The 19,728-nt window shown below is 47.2% G+C and overlaps 1 protein-coding gene and 1 long non-coding RNA gene across 9 annotated transcripts in view; one reads left to right on the plus strand and one right to left on the minus strand.

The window, feature by feature from the left end:
• Positions 1-1,488: 1,488 nt before the first annotated feature.
• LOC105480507 (uncharacterized) lies at positions 1,489-3,617 on the minus strand. Its single transcript, XR_986489.2, has 3 exons — positions 3,390-3,617; positions 2,906-3,096; positions 1,489-2,437 (listed from the first exon to the last, which is right to left on the minus strand). It is a non-coding gene; the product is annotated as an uncharacterized lncRNA (long non-coding RNA).
• A 7-nt stretch (positions 3,618-3,624) lies between these two features.
• The window catches only part of LOC105480508 (RAD54 like 2), a 167,848-nt gene continuing 151,744 nt past the window's right edge, over positions 3,625-19,728 (plus strand). For 2 of the 8 annotated variants that reach the window (XR_003017767.2, XR_003017768.2), the window contains exons 1-2: positions 4,166-5,009; positions 5,267-6,546. The gene's annotated coding sequence lies outside the window, so the exon portion shown is untranslated. The other 6 variants (XM_011739490.3, XM_011739495.3, XM_071091792.1 and 3 more) reach the window with 6 other exon arrangements.

Here is a 19,728-nt window from a genome sequence, read left to right on the forward strand (position 1 = left end):
TTGGGACTTCCCCCTAATAGAACCCATCTTTCTACAGGTGAATTTTGGGGTACCATGAATCTCAGAGGTTGTTGTGAGGGTGTGACATCATCCAAGTAGTCAGGGAAGCTCTAGGAGGGTGAGGAAACAGATGTTACAGAAGGGCAATGGCATCCTGGGAGGAGGGAATGGAAGAGGCTTCCATCACCAGGGGAGCTAGCTCTGGCCTTTGTGGCTCCAACTTTAGTGATATGAGAAATGTAAGTGCCTATGTTTTGGTGGTTGTGCCTTAAGTCTTTTAATTGGGGGTCGGAGGATGGAGGTGGGGGGATTAACAATAGGAGTGTTTTTTTTTAATCTGACCAACCTGACTGGTTTCTTTCTTCTCTCTTTGGTAGTCTCTGGGGCTCTCATGTGAACCTGTTGCAATTCTTGAGGCCAAATCTGCTCTCTGTGTCACCCAGAGAGTCCCAGCTAAGAGGCCAAATGGGTAAAATGCAAGACGTGAAGCTGGGAGGGATTGGAATGCTGATCTGACCTCAGGCTGCTTGAGAGAAGTTAACTAGCCTTTTAAAATTTTTATTTATTTTTTTAAGAGGCAGTGTCTTGCTATATTGCCCAAGCTGAACTTGAATTCCTGAGCTCAAGTGAGCCTCCTGCCTCAGCCTTCTGAGAAGCTGGGACTACAGAAATGTGCCACTGCACTTGGCTGGAACCAGCTTTTCAGGCATCCTTTGCCTCTGAAGAACCTAGGATGAAGTTCCTCTCACCTGAGGGAGCAGAGTATCTTCCAGAGGCTTTGACTGTGCTGTTTTCTAACCCATGAGCCTGCCGTTTCCAGAAGGGACACTCTATTAGTCTATTCTCACACTGCTATAAAGAAATGCCTGGCACTAGGTAATTTATAAAGAGGTTTAATTGGCTCATGGCTGTACAGAAAGCATGATGCTGGCATCTGCTAGACTTCAGGGGAGGACTCAGAAAACTTACATTCATGGAGGAAGGCAAAGGGGGAGCGAGCACCTCACAAGGCTGGAGTAGGAGGAAAAGAGAAGTGGGGGGAGGTGCCATACACTTTTTTTTCTTTTCTTTTCTTTTTTTTTTTTTTTGAGACGGAATCTCGCTCTGTCACCCGGGTTGGAGTGCAGTGGCCGGATCTCAGCTCACTGCAAGCTCCGCCTCCCGGGTTCACGCCATTCTCCTGCCTCAGCCTCCCCAGTAGCTGGGACTACAGGCGCCCGCCACCTCGCCCGGCTAGCTTTTTGTATTTTTTATTTTTTTTATTTTTTATTTTTTTTATTTTTTATTTTTTATTTTTTTGAGACGGAGTCTTGCTCTGTTGCCCAGGCTGGACTGCAGTGGCCGGATCTCAGCTCACTGCAAGCTCCGCCTCCCGGGTTTACGCCATTCTCCTGCCTCAGCCTCCCGAGCAGCTGGGACTACAGGCGCCTGCCACCTCGCCCGGCTAGATTTTTTTTGTATTTTTTAGTAGAGACGGGGTTTCACCGTGTTAGCCAGGATGGTCTCGATCTCCTGACCTCGTGATCCGCCCGTCTCGGCCTCCCAAAGTGCTGGGATTACAGGCTTGAGCCACCGCGCCCGGCACTTTTTGTATTTTTTAGTAGAGACGGGGTTTCACCGTGTTAGCCAGGATGGTCTCGATCTCCTGACCTTGTGATCCGCCCGTCTCAGCCTCCCAAAGTGCTGGGATTACAGGCTTGAGCCACCGCGCCCGGCTTTTTTTTTCTTTTTTAAAGACGATCTCACTGTTGCCCAGGCTGGTGTGCAGTGGCACAATCGTGGCTCACTGCAACCTCCACCTCCTGGGTTCAAGTGATTCTCCTGCCTCAGCCTCCTGAGTAGCTGGGATTACAGGCACGCACCATTATGCCTGGCTAATTTTTGTATTTTTAGTAGAGACAGGGTTTTGCCATGTTGGCCAGGCTGGTCTCAAACTCCTAACTTCAGGTGATCTACTTGCCTCGGCCTCCCAAAGTGCTGGGATTACAGGTGTGAGCCACTAGGCCTAGTCGGCACCATACACTTTTAAGCAAACACATCTTGTGAGAACTCACTCACCATCACCAGAAGAGAACCAAAGGCACGGTGTTAAGCCATTCATGAAGGATCTACCCCCATGATCCCATTACTTCCCACCAGACCCCATCTCCAACATTGGGGATTACAATTCAACATGAGATTTGGGTGGGGACACAGATCCATATCAGATAGCAAAGTGCCTTTTGACAGGCAGAACCCTTTCATTACCTCCAGAAAATAATATACATGGAAAATCAGGCATATATGTGTCTCAGAAGCCAAGGGGATATGTAAAAATGGGAAATTTGAGAACACCTGAAATCTAGGATTTTTTTTGGGAACACCTTCTGCAGACCTAATTCCCATCGATAGTTAGCTCCAAAAATAACTGCATCTGGTGTCTTAGAGGTGTGAAGGCCTAGAAGAAAAGGGAAGTGGGGACGAGAAAGGAATTGTTATCCTCTTGATTTCATGAATAAAATACAAAATCTTCAAAGAAAGATCCACTTTCATAATTTAAAACACCATTTTGTGGGCCGGACGCGGTGGCTCACGCCTGGTGGCCCAGCACTGTGGGAGGCCGAGGTGGGCCGGATCACCTGAGGTCAGGAGTTCGAGACCAGCCTGCTCAACATGGTGAAACCCCGTCTCTACTAAAAATACAAAAAATTAGCCGGGCTTGGTGGCGGGCGCCTGTAATCCCAGCTACTCGAGAGTCTGAGGCAGGGGAATCGCTTGAACTCGGGAGGCGGAGGTTGCAGTGAGCCAAGATCCCACCACTGCACTCCAGCCTGGGCGACAAGAGCGAAACTCTGTCTCAAAAAAAAAAAAAAAAAAAAAAAATCATTTTGTTAACATTCAAGTCTTGGGAAGAGGAGAAGAGAACCTGAGGCTGTAGCGGAGAGAGCTGTTATAGTCCCATCAGTAACTGGAGCCCACATGGCAGTAATTCCCAACTTGAGGAAGGAGAACCTGCATTCTTAACCTCCACTTGAGTGTCAACAATCAAGAAAGCCCCGTTTTGCTTCTGCTTCTCTTCCAGGGAATTCTGAAGACAGCTTAACAGGAAACAGGATGCTAGGTGGGGACCGAGGGTGAAAAAGGAAGAGTTACATGGTGCGCATAATTTCAAGGGCCCTTGAGGGCTGAGCACAACCTACGTTGGAGGCAATAGTAGCAGCAGCATTGGCAGGATCAGTAACGATCGTAACCCCAGTGTAGAGCTCCCTATCTCTGAGCGAGGTATTCGCATCACTTCATTCAATTCTAACAAGCCGCCTAGATTATTCCCAATGAGAAATGAGGAGAAACTGCGGCTCAATTGAGGCGCTAAATGGCTGGCGAGTGCAAAACCATTCCGTTGGACCCACCCCTAGAACCATTCTCAGGCAGCTTCTGGCTTGGGATTTCCGTACGGCATTCACTCCAGAAACGGTCCCATCCAGGCAGGAATCGCCGTACACCCGGCGCGGGGGAACTGCCTTCAGTCGGCTCTCAGCGGAACTTTCCTCTCCGCGGCGCGTGTTCCCGTCCGTGCGGTCGGGCGCGCGGGCCGGGAGGGGGACGCTTTCTGGCGCGGACCGCGAGCGGAGGCTGGCGAGCGCCGCCGCCGGTGGAGACCGACGCTCGGCCAGAGCCAGCCCGCTGCGCCCGGGCCTGGCCGGCTGCTTCCCGCCTCAGCCGCCGCCTCCGCCTCCGCCGCCGCAGACTTTGCCTAGGCGGGCGCAGCGGAACGTGAGGTCCCTCGGCCCTGCGCGGTCCGGCGCGGCCCGGAGCCGCGGCGCAGGAGGTGAGAGCCGGTGCCGGTTCCTCGCTCCCGGTCGGGGCCGCCGGGTCCCGCAACAATGGGGACCGACTGGAGACGCGGCCTGGGCCCCTGGCGTGCAGTGGCTCGGGGCAGCTAGATGGACCCAGCACCCCGGGCCTTCGGGACACGGGGTCCCACCCGGGAAACTCCAGTGACCGGAGGCTTGGCGGGGGTCTTGGGCCTCGACCCGGGGCCTCAGAGGCTTGATATTTGAGGATTTCGTAGCCGGGGAAGGGAGTCATAGGGACACGGAGACCTAACTGTGGTCGCCCTGCGCTTTTGGCGCTGGATGCTGGCGCCCCGGAGGATGACCAGAGCGCGGTGTGGGGTAGGGGAAGTATTTGGAATTTTAGGGGCCTCTGTGTGTCTAATCCCTAAGGCGCATCTGGACGCGTTTCCCGGCCACCCTCTCCTGAGGTCTGGGAATTTGGCAGACTGCGGTCGGGCTGGGGCAGAAGAGGCATTGAGAGTTTAGCTTGTCTGAGGTAACTGGTGATTAGTTCCTGGAAAGGCAGGAGCTCAGCTGGGCACAGGAGAGTTAAGCAGAGAACTGGATCCTCCGGGGCCTTGATGCACCCTGACGAGGAGTGGTTCTCAGGCAAGGAACTTATCAGAAGAGTGAGTAGTGACACACGGTGAGTAGTGCTAGCTGTCTTGTCGTTAGGGTGAGGCTGGTGGGAGTTGTGGTTTGGGGAGTGTAGACGAGGGTTGATAGGCTACTGAGATTGGAGAATCAGCTTTATTTGGGTCATGGTGGTGGCAGCCTGGGAGATGAACAAGGAAACTTTGCAGAGTGGGCTTCCTGATGGAGAATGACCTCTTACTGCGTGGGAGTGGGTGACTCATTATCTGTTAGGATTCCTGTTGCTTGCTAGGGATTGTGGCTGACTATATTGGTGGCTGAACATTGAGGTGTATGCAACTGGAAGGGTTATGTGGGGCTGGATGAGTTTGTTCCCATGTAGAGGACAGTGTGGACCTTTCTTTCTTACTCCAAGTCAGAGTGGTGGTTGTCGTTTGACAACATTTTAAGTAAGGAATTTCTTTGTGGTATTTGGATCCACAGCTTTTCTTTGTTCATTTTTTTCTTTCCTCCGTTGTTTTTGAATTGTGACTCATACTTTCTTTTCAGCACTGTGGCTATTGTTTGAAATGATAGACAAACTTAGACTTCATCATACATGTAAGTTCCAGGCGTTTTTAGTCCAATTCTTATAAATCTAAATTAATTTAAAAGCTTCTTTTCACTAATTTGTGTGCCATTGTTTAATGTGTGCAACACTAAAGAAGGATAGGAAAACCTTAACATTTATGTTGTTAAATGGTCTTTCCATGCTTAAATCCATGAAATTTCATCTTCTCTTACTGCCATGAAGTGAGTTTGTTGAATCTGTTAAATCTTAGTGACTCTCATTTCAGCATCCTTGTTTACTCTCACAGGACATTGTCTTCACTAGAAGTATTATCCATCTTCAGTGAATTTGGCCTGTACACTGTCTCCCTGTGACAATCTGTATCATTGAAAGACAGTACGCAAACTCCAACTCTGAGGCCTGCAGCTGTGGGCCAGAGCTCTGTATGTATTATTCAGGCAAAAGTTGGTGTGTTGGCTGTAGGTGAGGTATAAAGGGAACCCAACATGTACAGAAACAGTATCAGAATCATTGTACCTTCTGAGTTTAGAGTGGTAGGAAGTATAGCCTAACTGGAGTCTAGTATAAACTTTCAAGTGCAATGTTAGGTAATTCTGTTTTTGTTGTACTGAGAGTTCTCATTATGGTAAACATTATCTTTTTTCTTAAGCTTTAAATAATTATTTTTCTTCAATGGTATTCTTTCTCTCTTGGCTGGGTGTGGTGGCTAACACCTGTAATCCCACCACTTTGGGAGTCCGAGACAGGTGGATCGCATGAGGTCAGGAGTTCGAGCCTGCATGGCAGAATCCTGTCTCTACTAAAAATACAGAAATTAGCTGGGTGTGGTGGCATGTGCCTGTAATCCCAGCTACTCTGGAGGCTGAGGCACAAGAATCACTTGAACCTGGGAGGCAGAGGTAAAAATGAGCCCAGATTGTGCCACTACACTCTAGCCTGGGCGACACAGCGAGACTCCGACTCACAAAAAAAAAAAAAAAGTGGTATTCTTTCTCTCTCTCCATTCATTGTTTCATAAACCAACATTTACTGCATTATGCCAGGTACTGCTTTGGGCACCTCCAAAATGCTGATGGTATTTTTAACATTTTATTAGTGGTAGTTCCTGGTTTACATGTGGTTATAGGTCTTTGAAGAAAGAAGTGATTCAGGTATATCAAGCTTGTAATCAGTAAAGCCATTGAATAAAGTTTTTATAATGTATTAATTTTGACTGGTGACAGTTAATTATCTTAACATCTTCATGGAAAAAGTTTAGCTATCACTGTGAGTTCATGTTGATATGGGATTATTTTTGCATTATTTTATACACCTGTTAATTTTAAGTACTCCTGTAGACAAACCACAGGTAAAACATTTTGTTTTGGTGTATGTCTCAATGAGCAGTGATTTACAAATACTATATGTGTTCAGATTCCCTAGGAAGCCATCACACTCCTTCCCACTGTGGTTTTGGGAGCATGAAGGCGTTGCTTATCCCCTGTGTCTGGTTCACTGTATGTAGGCTGGGAGTGTCTGCTGATCACCTGGAGTGCTGTCCCTTGGAACAGGAGGAGTAAGATTGAGGTAAGGCTCAGTCTGTTTGAAGGTCACTTGTCTCTTCATTTTTACTGCATAAAATATAACGTAAATCTGAATGTTTTTGCTTTGTTACTCTTCATTCTGATTTAGTAAAATGAAATTCTGCCTTTTGCTGTCTTCTCTATCTCTCTGTGTATGTATCTTGGGCAAAAATAAATGAAGAAATATAAAATCAAGGTATTTAGATAATAAGTGAATTCTTCAAAATATCTCATTTTCTATCTGGACTATTCACTTGATCAAAGAAAATAAAAACTTGTTTATTTGTTGCCTTGAAGGCAAGGTGATTGCTTAAATAAATGTTTTTGGCCACTTCTTAGTTAAATGGATCAACTTCAGAAACTCTTGGAAATAAGGCTTAGAGTGTTTCTATTTCTTTAGAAAAAGCCTGAGAGAAGAAATGTCTGGTACAATGGGAAGAGCTTGGTTTTTGGAGTCTTCGCACTTTTTATTGCTCAATTTTTAACCCTGGATAAACTGTTAACCTCTCTGAGCTTTGGTTTTGTTTTGTTTTTCCATCTGTAACATAGGCCTAATACAGCCTTCTTTGCAGATTGCATTGAGGACTGGAGATGAGGGCCTCAAGCTTTGGGGGTGGTCAGTGCTGGCTGTCAGTAGTAGTTAATGTGTATTATTATATAGGACCTCTAATCTCAGTAGTATTAATAGTAGGAATGTGGCTGGGTGCTGTGGTGCTGTGCAGGGTTCAAGTGCCCAGTTTCTTTGTCTGGTGAGGAAGGCAGCTGTCTGTACCTCTTGGCACTCCGGACAGGTGAGGGAATTTTGAGATTGTCTTTATTCAGTGCTGGTAGGCAGGAGTCCACACTATAAAGTCCAAGGTGATTCCTGGCAGTAGAAGGTTTTTTTCCTGACAGTTCGTATGGAGAAACCAGGAGGTAACCGTTTGGCATGTTCTTTGGGAACTGTGGGCATTCCCATTGATAGAACACTACGGTGTACCAGGCAGCATTGTGTTCTGTATCGCCCCGATCAGGACATTTTTCTAGCTTTCTTCTGCTGGCACCAGAGACCTGGCTTTGGTGTTTTTGCCAGGAATTCTCCAGATGCAGGAGAGATTTGTCATCTTCTTTAATTGGGGCTACTTTGGTAGAATCTAGCACTCTGTTCAGGCATGTTTTTGATGAACAGACGGCTTACAGACTTAGTTATAGAATTTTCAGTTTTATTTTTTCCCAATAAGAGAGGAAAAAAAAAAGTCCCACTAATATTTAAGAGAAAAATAAGTAGAGGCCAGAAGTGATTTGAAATAACTGGGCCGGGCGCGGTGGCTCAAGCCTGTAATCCTAGCACTTTGGGAGGCCGAGACGGGCGGATCACGAGGTCAGGAGATCGAGACCATCCTGGCTAACACGGTGAAACCCCGTCTCTACTAAAAAGAATACAAAAAACTAGCCGGGCAAGGTGGCGGGCGCCTGTAGTCCCAGCTACTCGGGAGGCTGAGGCAGGAGAATGGCGTGAACCTGGGAGGCGGAGCTTGCAGTGAGCCCAGATCGCGCCACTGCACTCCAGCCTGGGCGACAGAGCGAGACTCTGTCTCAAAAAAAAAAAAAAAAAAAAAAAGAAATAACTGGTCTCTAATTTCTTGCAGTCTTGCTGTAGTCAAATGCCCCCTCCATTCTGGTGGTCTTTAATTCCAGATAAGAGTAAATAATATACCTCTGGTCTTGAACATCTAGACCCTGGCCTGTATCTGCTTCAGCATCTCATAAGGACCTTTATCACCTGGCCACTTCTTTATCTTCCTTTCTCCCCTGCCACAATTACTCTGGCATGTGAGGCTCAGTTATAGTGAACTCCTTGAAGGTCCCAGCATTCTCAGGCTATTCCTTCTGTGATACTTTGCTCTCCATTCTACAGCTTGGCTGACTCTAAGGCTTGAGCCAGGAGTTCAGGCACCACCTTCTCTTAATAAAAGCCTTCCTTGATTCCCTCCAGGTTCAGCAGAATGCCTCTCTTCTGTATGACATTGCAGTCTGTGCAAGCTTTTATAATCATTCTGTCCTGCTAAGGTTTTTTTTTTTTTTTTTTAATTATATTTATTTTTATTTTTTTTCCTCAAATTCCTTTTTACCATGTTTTGGTATTTTTTTGTGTGTTTCCCATACCTAGTTTATTACCTACTTGAAGGCAGGAGCTTGCCTTGTTTATATCCCAGCACCTGACCATTTCTGGCACAGGGTAGCTACTTGGCAAATGTTTGTTGAGTGAACAAATGAATAACCTTTGCTTATGAAATAACAGGAAATAATTCACCGTGGAGCTAGTGATGTGATGAGAGTTCTGACTTCGTGGCTGCATCTGATCCTGGCTGAAGCAGTATCTCCGCTTTTGTATTTCCAGGTTGCTAAAGGCAACACTTTGTTATGAGAATGTGTTGCTTATTCATATGTTTATAATTTTGAGGCTGGAGGGCTATTACTTGCTTTTTTTGGGTTTTGCAAACATTTCCTTTGGGAGAAAATGTGACAGTTCTTCATTGGTATTGTTTGATCTTCTGCAGGCCATTTATTGCTCTGAGTGCTTTGTCCTCATATGTAAAGAAGTGACTAGTTTGGGCCACAGGGTATCTAGACAACTAACTACTGGTGAGCCACCACCTGCTGGGAATGGGGAATGACCTGATTGATTGATTGATTGATTGGAGATGGAGTCTTGCTCTGTCGCCCAGGCTGGAGTGCAGTGGCGCAATCTAGGCTCACTGCAACCTCCACCTCCTGGGTTGAAGCTATTGTCCTGCCTCATCCTCCCAAGTAGCTGGGACTATAGGTACGCCACCATACCTGGCTAATTTTTGTGTTTTTAGTAGAGATGGAGTTTCTCCATGTTGGCCAGGCTGGTCTTGAACTCCTGACCTCAAGTGATCCGCTCATCTTGGCGTCCCAAAGTGCTGGGATTATAGGCATGAGCCACTGCGCCTGGCCTGGGAATGGGTAATGGATTTAACACTAGGATATTGTGACTTTTGCTGCCTGGTTGGCCTTTTGGAGACCTATCTGAGCTCAGTGTCACCATATTCAGGAAATACAATTATTTGAACAAACTTTATTCAGGGGTTAGAATTCAGTGACTGTAAAATTATCTGTATCCGTTTTCTGCTCAGTCTAATACTGTACTAATTCTGAAGTGTCTGGAGCTGTATGTTCTGAGTTACTTACCTAGAAATTACAGAATTGTGCCAATTTATTTACCCTCCTGGATCTTTTTTGTTGTTGTTTTGTTTTTGAGACAGAGTCTTGCTCTGTCACCCAGGCTGGAGTGTGGTGGCGCTATCTCAGCTTACTGCAACCTCTGCTTCCCGGGTTCAAGTGATTCTCCTGCCTCAGCCTCCTGAGCAGCTGGGATTACAGGTGCGTGCCACCATGCCTGACTAGTTTTTGTATTTTTAGTAGAGACGGTTTCACCATGTTGGTCAGGCTGGTCTCGAACTCCTGACCTTGTGATCTGCCTGCTTCTGCCTCTCAAAGTGCTGGTATTATAGGCGTGAGCCACCGCGCCTAGCCACCCTCCTGGATTTTAGTGGTAAAATAACTTGAGTATACTACCTAAATTACTTTGAATTAGGTTTTTTAAGATTTTTTTTAATTTTTAATTTTTTTTTTTTTGAGACAGAGTCTCTCTTTGTCACCCACGCTAGAGTAAGTATAGTGGCATGATCATAGCTCACTGTAGCCTTGACCTCTCAGCCTCAAGCAATCCTTTCACCTCAGCTTCTTGAGTAGCTGGGAGTACAGACATGCATGACCTTGCCTGGCTAATTTTTATATTTTTTGTAGAGGTCGGGGTCCCACTATGTTGCCCAGCCTGGTCTCAAACTCTTGGGCTCAAGTGATCTCTCTGCATTGGCCTCCCAATCAAATTAGTTTTTTTTTTTTTTTTTTTTTTTGAGACAGAGTCTCGCTCTGTCGCCCAGGCTGGAGTGCAGTGGCGCGATCTTGGCTCACTGCAAGCTCCGCCTCCCGGGTTCACGCCATTCTCCTGCCTCAGCCTCCCGAGTAGCTGGGACTACAGGCGCCCACAACCGCGCCTGGCTAATTTTTTGTATTTTTAGTAGAGACGGGGTTTCACCGTGGTCTCGATCTCCTGACCTTGTGATCCGCCCGCCTCGGCCTCCCAAAGTGCTGGGATTACAGGCGTGAGCTACCGCGCCCGGCCTCAAATTAGTTTTTATGGGTGATTAGACTGCATAGAAATCCCTATTGAAGGCTGGGTGTTAGGAAACTTATCAAAGCCTACATTAATTCTTTTTTTTTTTTTTTTAGAGACAGAGTCTCTCTCTGTAGCCCAACTGGAATGCAATGGCATGATCTCAGCTCACTGCAGCCTCTGCCTTCTGGGTTCAAGTGATTCTCCTGCCTCAGCTTCCCAAGTAGCTGGGATTACAAGCATGTGCCACAACGCCTGGCTAATTTTTGTATTTTTAGTAGAGACAGGGTTTTGCCATGTTGGCCAGGCTGGTCTTGAACTCCTGACCTCAGGTTATCCCCGCCCCCACCCCCCACCTTGGCCTCCCAAAGTGCTAGGATTACAGGCGTGAGCCACCACGCCCAGCCAAATGCAATTATTCTTTCATGCAAGTGATAAAATAGCAGACTGCAGAAAATAAAAGCATGTAAAGTAACTGTAGTTAGGTTAAAGATAAAAGTTGATATCAGATAAAAAGGAAAACTGAGGGCCAGGCACTGTGGCTCACGCCTGTAATCCCAGTACTTTGGGAGGCTGAGGCGGTCAGATCACCTGATGTTGGGAGTTCAATACCAGCCTGATCAACATGGAGAAACCCTATCTCTACTAAAAGTACAAAATTAGCTGGGTGTGCTGGCACATGCCTGTAATCTCAGCTACTTAGGAGGCTGAGGTAGGAGAACCGCTTGAACCTGGGAGGCGGAGGTTGTGGTGAGCTGAGATCGCGCCATTGCACTCCAACCTAGGCAACAAGAGCGAAACTCCATCGCAAATAAAAACAAAAACAAAAACACTGAGGCACTTTAAATTTGGCAGTAGCTGTTAAAAATCGATGACATTTTGTGAGCAGCGTCGAGATGTTAGGAGGAAGTTGTTGAGGCTGGGGGCGGTGGCTCACGCCTATAATCCCAGCACTTTGTGAGGCCGAGGCAGGCAGATCACCTGAGGTCAGGAGTTTGAGATCAGCTTGGCTAACATGGCGAAACCCCGTCTCTACTAAAAATATAAAAATTAGCTGGATGTGGTGGCGCACGCCTTGTAGTCTCAGCTACTTGGAACGCTGAAGCACGAGAATTGCTTCAACCTGGGAGGCAAAGGTTGCAGTGAGCCGAGATCTCACCACTGCACTCCAGCCTGGGCAACAGAGTGAGACTTGACTTTGTCTTTAAAAAAAAAAAAAAAAAAAAAAAAGGAAGTTGACATGGGAGGGTTGCTTGACCCCAGGAGTTTAAGACTAGCCTGGGCAACATAGTGAGACCTCATCTCTACATAAAAATTAAATAAAAATTAGCTGGGCAAGGTGACACACACCTAGAAGTTATGGGCCACATCTGAGCTACCAGTGTCCCAGTTAGGAGGCTGAGGTCGGAGGATTGCCTGAACTCCAGAGACAGAGGCTGGAGTGAGCTGTAATTGTGCCACTATCCTCCAGCCTGGGCGACAGAGTAAGACCCTGCCTCAAAAACAAAAAAAAGAAGGAAGATGTTATCATATAGGTTGAAAGTGATACAAACACAGAAAATTTCAGCCAGTGGAGGCACATTGGAGGTACTAACATGTGCTTATGGTTTTGTAGTACCATCAGTAGTAGGCAGAAATGAAAAATGTTTGCTTTACTGTGATAAGTATACTTTGCATACGTATTCTGTTTATAAAACACTTTTTTTTTTTTTTTTTTACATTTGAGACAGGATCTGGCTCTGTCACCCAGACTGGAGTGCAGTGGCATGATCTCAGCTCACTGCAGCCTCCACCTCCTTTGTTCAAGTCATCCTCCCTCCTCAGCCTCTTCAGTAGCTAGGACTAATGGCATGTGACACTGTGCCCAGCTAATTTTTGTATTTTTTGCAGAGAGAGGTTTTTGCCATGTTTCCCAGGCTAGTCTCGAACTCCTGAGCTTAAGCAATTCACCCACCTTGGCCTCGCAAAGTGCTGGGATTACAGACGTGCCCAGCATGTAAAATACTTCTTTTTTTTTTTTTTTTGAGATAGAGTTTTGCTCGTCCAGGCTGGAGTGCAGTGGCGCGATCCCAGCTCACCACAACCTCTGCCTCCTGCGTTCAAGTGATTCTTCTGCCTCAGCCTCCCGAGTAACTGAGATTACAGGTTCCCGCCACCTCGCCCGGTTAATTTTTTGTATTTTTAGTAGAGATGGGGTTTTGCCATGTTGGGCAGGCTGGTCTCGAACTTCTGACTTCAGGTGATCTGCCCACTTTGGCCTCCCAAAATGTTGGGATCACTGGTGTGGATCACTGGTGTGAACCACTGTGCCCAGCCACTTCCTTTTTTTTTTTTTTTTGAGACGGAGTCTTGCTCTGTCGCCCAGGCTGGAGTGCAGTGGCGTGATCTCAGCTCACTGCATGCTCCGCCTCCTGGGTTCACACCATCCTCCTGCCTCAGCCTCCCGAGTAGCTGGGACTACAGGCGCCCGCCACCTTGCCTGGCTAGTTTTTTGTGTTTTTTTTAGTAGAGACGGGGTTTCACCGTGTTAGCCAGGATGGTCTCTATCTCCTGACCTCGTGATCCGCCCGTCTTGGCCTCCCAAAGTGCTGGGATTACACGCTTGAGCCACCGTGCCCTGCCACTTTCTTTTTTTTGAGATGAAGTCTTGCTCTGTCGCACAGGCTGGAGTACAGTGGTGCGATCTCAGCTTACTGCAACCTCTGCCTCTCAGGTTCAGGTGATTCTCTTGCCTCAGCCTCCTGAGTAGCTGGGATTACAGGCACCCATCGTCATGCCCAGCTAATTTTTGTATTTTTGTAGAGATGGGGTTTTACCATGTTGATCAGACTGGTCTTGAACTCCTGACCTCAGGTGATCTGCCTGGTTGGCCTGCCAAAGTACTGGGATTACAGGCGTTAGCCACCATGCCCGGCCAGCATTTTCATATATATATTTACTTCATCCTCCCAACAACCCTGTGAGGCAAGTATCCCCATTATACAGATGAGGAAGCAAACCTGAAAAGGTGAAGTGACTTGCTTTCCAGTACACAGAGCTGATAATAAGAAAAGCTGGGAATTGCTGCCTGTTTTCTGATGCTAAGTTTAGATCTCTTTTTATATCCTTATAGGATATTGTTAGGGCTTCAGTTTGGCATGGCAGTCACCCCTTATTTCAGGCTGCTGGCCAATAGGGGATACTCACAAGGAAGATAGTGCTACACAGTGAGTAGAATCTCTGCTCTAGCGGCCCAGTAACTCTGCTTTTTTTTTTTTTTTGAGATGGAGTCCTGCTCTGTTGCCCAGGCTAGAGTGCAGTGGCGCTGCCTCCACTCGCTGCAGCCTCTGCTTCCGGGGTTCAAACGATTCTGCCTCAGCCTCCCAAGTAGCTGGGATTACAGGCACAGGCCGCCACGCCCGGCTAAGTTTTTTGTATTTGTGTTTTGAGACAGAATCTCGCTCTGCGCAGGCTGGAGTGCAATGGCGCGATCTCAGCTCACTGCAACCTCCGCCTCCTGAGTTCAAGCTATTCTCTCTGCCTCAGCCTCCCGAGTAGCTGGGATTACAGGCACCCACCACCACGCCCAGCTAATTTTTGTATTTTTAGTAGAGATAGGTTTTGCCATTTGGCCAGGCTGGACTCAAATTCCTGGACTTCAGGTGATCCACCTGCCTTGGACTCCCAAAGTGCTGGGATTACAGGCGTGGATCATCGCTCCCGGCCTAGCAGCCCAGTAACTCTGGAAGAGCTGGCTGCTGGAGGAAACTAGAGGGAGCTCTACTGTCTTCACAGATTGCTTAGTGGTCAGGAGAAAAATCCAGAACCAGGTGGAGATAGTTCTGCAATTGAGGCCCATGAAACAAGTAGGAGCCTTTCTCCTAATGTATATTGTATAGAAATTGGAAGAAAAAGACTGGGTGTGGTGGCTTATACCTGTAATCCCAGCACTTTGGGAGGCCGAGGCAGGGGAATCACCTGAGGTCAGGAGTTCGAGACCAGCCTGGCCAACATGGTGAAACCCCATCTCTACTGAAAATACAAAAATTAGCGAGACGTGGTGGCGGACACCTGTAATCCTAGGTAGTCGGTATTGCTGAGTCAGGAGAATCACTTGAACCCGGGAGGTGGAGGTTACAGTGAACTAAGATCACGCCACTGCACTCCAGCCTGGGTGATAGAGCGAGTCAAAAAGAGGGAAGAAAAATGGATGTATTCTGGCTTGAGCTCTGCTGTCATTGTGCCTTCCAGTACCACTGTCCCCCACACCCTATCTCTTCATTTTTCTTTCTCTGTGTTTCACCTACCTCCCCTACTAGCTTAGCTCTGGTTGGTCATGGTCCACAGTTCCAGTGTTCCTTCCCCAGGTATTAGAACCCTTTGCCTCCCTTTGTGCTCTGCCGGCTATGCTAGTTGCTATCTCTGAATTCTTTTGCCTGGCTGCTTTTCACTGCCCCTAGGCTGCCCATTCCTAGTGTTTCTGGACAGTCAGGAACATGTGCTATCTTGGTTGCTAGCAGTTCCTACTGCCTCACTTGAGCTGAGCTCTCTCTGCCCCTCAGGGTGCTCCTGTGCTGCCTCCTAAGGATCCCATTTCCTACAGCAGCTGTTTGCATGTTTCCCAAAGGTGCCTTTTCCCCAGGCGCTGAACCAGTGACCTCATTTTAGGGCTTGTGTTCGCAAATATTTTCCCCATTCTTTCTCTCACCATACTTTCGTCATCCAGTCTCTTGCTTTTAGAAAGTCCTTGACCTTTTTTCTCTGGTCACATAAACAATGTATGAGTACAGTAAAATTCAGGCATTTTTAAATAGAGAAAGGAAACCATAATTTGATATTTCATTGTTAACTACCTTGAATTTAGGCCTGCTGGGTGCAGTGGTTTATGCCTGTAATCCCAACACTTTGGGAGGCTGAGACGGGTGTATTGCTTAAGTCCAGGATTTCGAGACCTGCCTGGGCAACATAGGGAGGCTCTATTTCTACAAAAACACAAAAATTAGCTCAGTGTGGTGGTGCGCCCCTGTGTTCCCAGCTGCTCAGGAGGCTGAGGTGGGAGAATTGCCTGACCATGGGAGGTAGAAGATGCAGTGAGCTGCTATTGTGCCACTGCACTCTGGCCCAGGGCAACAGAGTGAGATCCTGTCTCTAAAAATAAATAAATAAATAAAGTCCAGGCACGGTGGCTTACACCTGTAATCCCAGCATTTTGGTTTGGGAGGCTGCGGTAGGCAGATCACTTTAGGCCAGGAATTCAAGAACTGCTAGGCCAACATGGTGAAACCCTGTCCCTACTAAAAATATAAAAATTAGCCAGTGTGGTGGTACATGCCTGTAATCCCAGCTACTTGGGAATCTGAGGCACGAGAATCCTTTGAACCCAGGAGGTGGAGGTTTCAGTGAGCTGAGATGGCGCCACTGTACTCCAGCCTGAGTGATAGTCATATTAACAGATGTGTGTACATGTGTAAGAGAAAGTAATTCCTTTGTACAGAAATGGGGTCACAGTCTATCTACCTTTCTGTGACTTTTTTTTTTCATTTAATCTTTTTTGTTGTTGAGACAAGGTCTCAGTCTGTCAGCCAGGCTGGAATGCAGTGGTGTGATTATAGCTCTTTGTAGCCTTGACCTCCCAGGCTCAAGCAGTCTTCCTGCCTCAGCCTCCTGAGAAGCTGGGGACACAGGTGCATGCCACCATGCCCAGCTAATTTTTGTATTTTTTGTAGAGATGGGATTTTTGCTATGTTTCCCAGGTTGGTCTTGAACTCCTGGGCTCAAGTGATCTGCCTGTGTTGGCCTCCCAAACTGCTGAGATTACAGGCATGAGCCATCGTGCCCGGCCTAATTTAATTTAATTTTTTTTTTTTTTTAGGTGGAGTCTCACTTTATCATCCAGGCTGTAGTGCAGTGGCGTGATATCGGCTCACTGCAACCTCCGCCTCCTGGGTTCAAGTGATTCTCGTGCCTCAGCCTCCCAAGTAGCCGGGATTACAGACGTGTACCACACGCCTGGCTAATTTTTGTATTTTTAGTAGAGGTGGGGTTTCACCATGTTGGCCTGGCTGGTCTCGAACTCCTGACTTCAAGTGATCTACCTACCTCGGCCTCCCACAGTGCAAGGATTACAGGCATGAGCCCCTGCACCCAGCCTGTAGGATACATTTCCTTTTCTTTCTTTTTTTTTTTTTTGAGATGGAGTCTTGCTCTGTTGCCAGGCTGGAGTGCAGTGGTGAGATCTCGGTTCACTGCAAGCTCTGCCTCCCGGGTTCATGCCATTCTCCTGCCTCAGCCTCCCGAGTAGCTGGGACTACAGGCGCCCGCCACCACACCCAGCTAATTTTTTGTATTTTTAGTAGAGACGGGGTTTCACTGTGTTAGCCAGGATGGTTTTGATCTCCTGACCTCGTGATCCACCCGCCTCGGCCTCCCAAAATGCTGGGATTACAGGCACGAGCCACCGTGCCTGGCCTTTTCTTTTTTTTTAAAGACAGGGTCTGACTTGCCCAGGCTGGAGTGCAGTGGCACAATGATCATGACTCACTGCAACCTGTCTCCTGGGCTCAAGTGATCCTCCCACCTTAGCCTCCTGAGTAGCTGGGATTACAGGCGCTCACTACTATGTCCATTTTTTGTAGAGATGAAGTCTCACTGTGTTGCCCAGGCTGGTTTTGAACCTCTGGACTCAAACAATCCTCCCCAGTTGGCCTCCCCAAGTGTTGGGATTACAGGTGTGAGCTACCATGCCAGGCAGGGAATCAATATTTTGAATCTTTGCCAATTTGAAGCCTAGGTAACTAATTTTTATTTATATTTCTTTATTGAAGAGGATGAGCATCTTTTCACGTGTTTATTTCATCTGTGTATTCATTTCTTGTCCTTTGTCAACTTTTTGGCTGATTTAATTTATTTTGTTGATTTGTGAGAAGTTTTTGACTATTACGAATTTTAACTTCGTTTTTTTTTTTTTTTTGAGAGGGAGTCTCGCTCTATTGCCAGACTGGAGGGCAGTGGTGCAATCTTGGCTCACTGCAACCTCCGCCTCCCAAGTTCAAGTGAGTCTCCTGTCTCAGCCTCCCGAGTAGCTGGGACTACAGGTGCCCACTACCACACCCAGCTAATTTTTGTATTTTTAGTAGAGACAGGATTTCACCATGATGGCCAGGATGGTCTCAATTTCTTGACCTCATGATCCACCTGTCTCGGCTTCCCAAAGTGCTGGGATTACAGGTGTGAGTCACCGCACCCGGCCTATCTTTGGTTTTAATAATAATAATAATAGCAGCTCACATACTGTATACAGGCATGCTTTGGAGATATTGCAGGTTGAGTTCTAGACCATTACAATAAAGCAAATATTGCAATAAAGCCTGTCACACACATTTTTTTGTTTCCCAGTACATATAAAAGTTACTGGGAACCCGGGAGGCGGAGCTTGCAGTGAGCTGAGATCCGGCCACAGCACTCCAGCCTGGGCGACAGAGCGAGACTCCATCTCAGAAAAAAAAAAAAAGTTACGTGTACAGGCTTGGCATAGTGGCTTATGTCCATAATTCCAGTACTTTGGGAGGTGGAGATGGGAGAATCACTTGAGGCCAGAAGTTCAAGACCAGTCTGGGCAGCATAACGAGACCCTGCCTCTACAAAAAAGTTTTTAAAAAGCCGAGTGTTGCAGTGTACAACTGTTTAGTCCTAGATACTCTGGAGGCTGAGGTGGAAGAATCACTTGTCAGCCCAGGAGTTTGAGGCAGCAGTATGCCATCATTGCACCACTGCACTCTGGCCTGGGCGACAGAACAAGATCTCATCTTAGAGGAAAGAAAGTTATGTTTGCACCATACTATAGTTTATTAAGTTCCTAATAGCATTATGTCTAAAAAAAGCAACGTACATACCTTCATTTTAAAATACTTTATTGCCAAAAAATGTTATCAATCACCTGAGCCGGCCAGGCGCAGTGACTCATGCCTGTAATCCCAGTACTTTGGGAGGCAGAGGCGGGCGGATCACGAGATCAGGAGATCAAGACCATGGTGAAACCTCATCTCTACTAAAAATACAAAAAATTAGCCAGGCACGGTGGCGGGTGCCTGTAGTCCCAGCTACTTGGGAGGCTGAGGCAGGAGAGTGGTGTGAACCCAGGAGGTGGAGATTGCAGTGAGCCGAGATTGTGCCACTACACTCCAGCCTGGGAGACAGAGCAAGACTCCGTCTCAAAAAAAAAAAAAAAAAAAAAAAAATCAATCACCTGAGCCTTCAGGACTTGGAATCCTTTTGCTGGTTGTGGATCTTGCCTAGACATTGATGGCTGCTGACTGATCAGGGTGGTGATTGCTGAAGATTGTGTAGCTGTAGCAATTTCTGAAAATAAGACAACAGTGAAATTCGCTGCATTGATCAGCTTTTCTTCTCATAAAAGAGATCTCTGTAGGCTGGGCGTGATGGCTGTAATCCCAGCACTTTTGGGAGGCCGAGGTGGGTAGATCACGAGGTCAAGAGACCAACATGGTGAAATGAGATCGAGAGCAGCCTGACCAACATGGTGAAACTCCGTCTCTACTAAAAATACAAAAATTAGGCCGGGCGTGGTGGCTCACGCCTGTAATCCCAGCACTTTGGGAGGCCGAGATGGGCGGATCACGAGGTCAGGAGATCGAGACCATCCTGGCTAACACGGTGAAACCCCGTCTCTACTAAAAAAAAATACAAAAAATTAGCCAGGCGTGGTCGTGGGCGCCTGTAGTCCCAGCTACTTGGGAGGCTGAGGCTGGAGAACGGTGTGAACCCGGGAGGTGGAGCTTGCAGTGAGCTGAGATTGCACCACTGCACTGCAGCCTGGGCGACAGAGCGAGACTCCATCTCAAAAAAAAAAAAAAAAATACAAAAAATACAAAAATTAGCCGGGCTTGGTGGTACGCACCTGTAATCCCAGCTATTCTGGAAGCTAAGGCAGGAGAATCTCTTTTTTTTTTTTTTTTTTTTTTTTGAGACGGAGTCTCGCTCTGTCGCCCAGGCTGGAGTGCAGTG

This window comes from Macaca nemestrina, chromosome 2, assembly GCF_043159975.1.
Source record: "Macaca nemestrina isolate mMacNem1 chromosome 2, mMacNem.hap1, whole genome shotgun sequence".
NCBI classification, from domain to species: domain Eukaryota; kingdom Metazoa; phylum Chordata; class Mammalia; order Primates; family Cercopithecidae; genus Macaca; species Macaca nemestrina.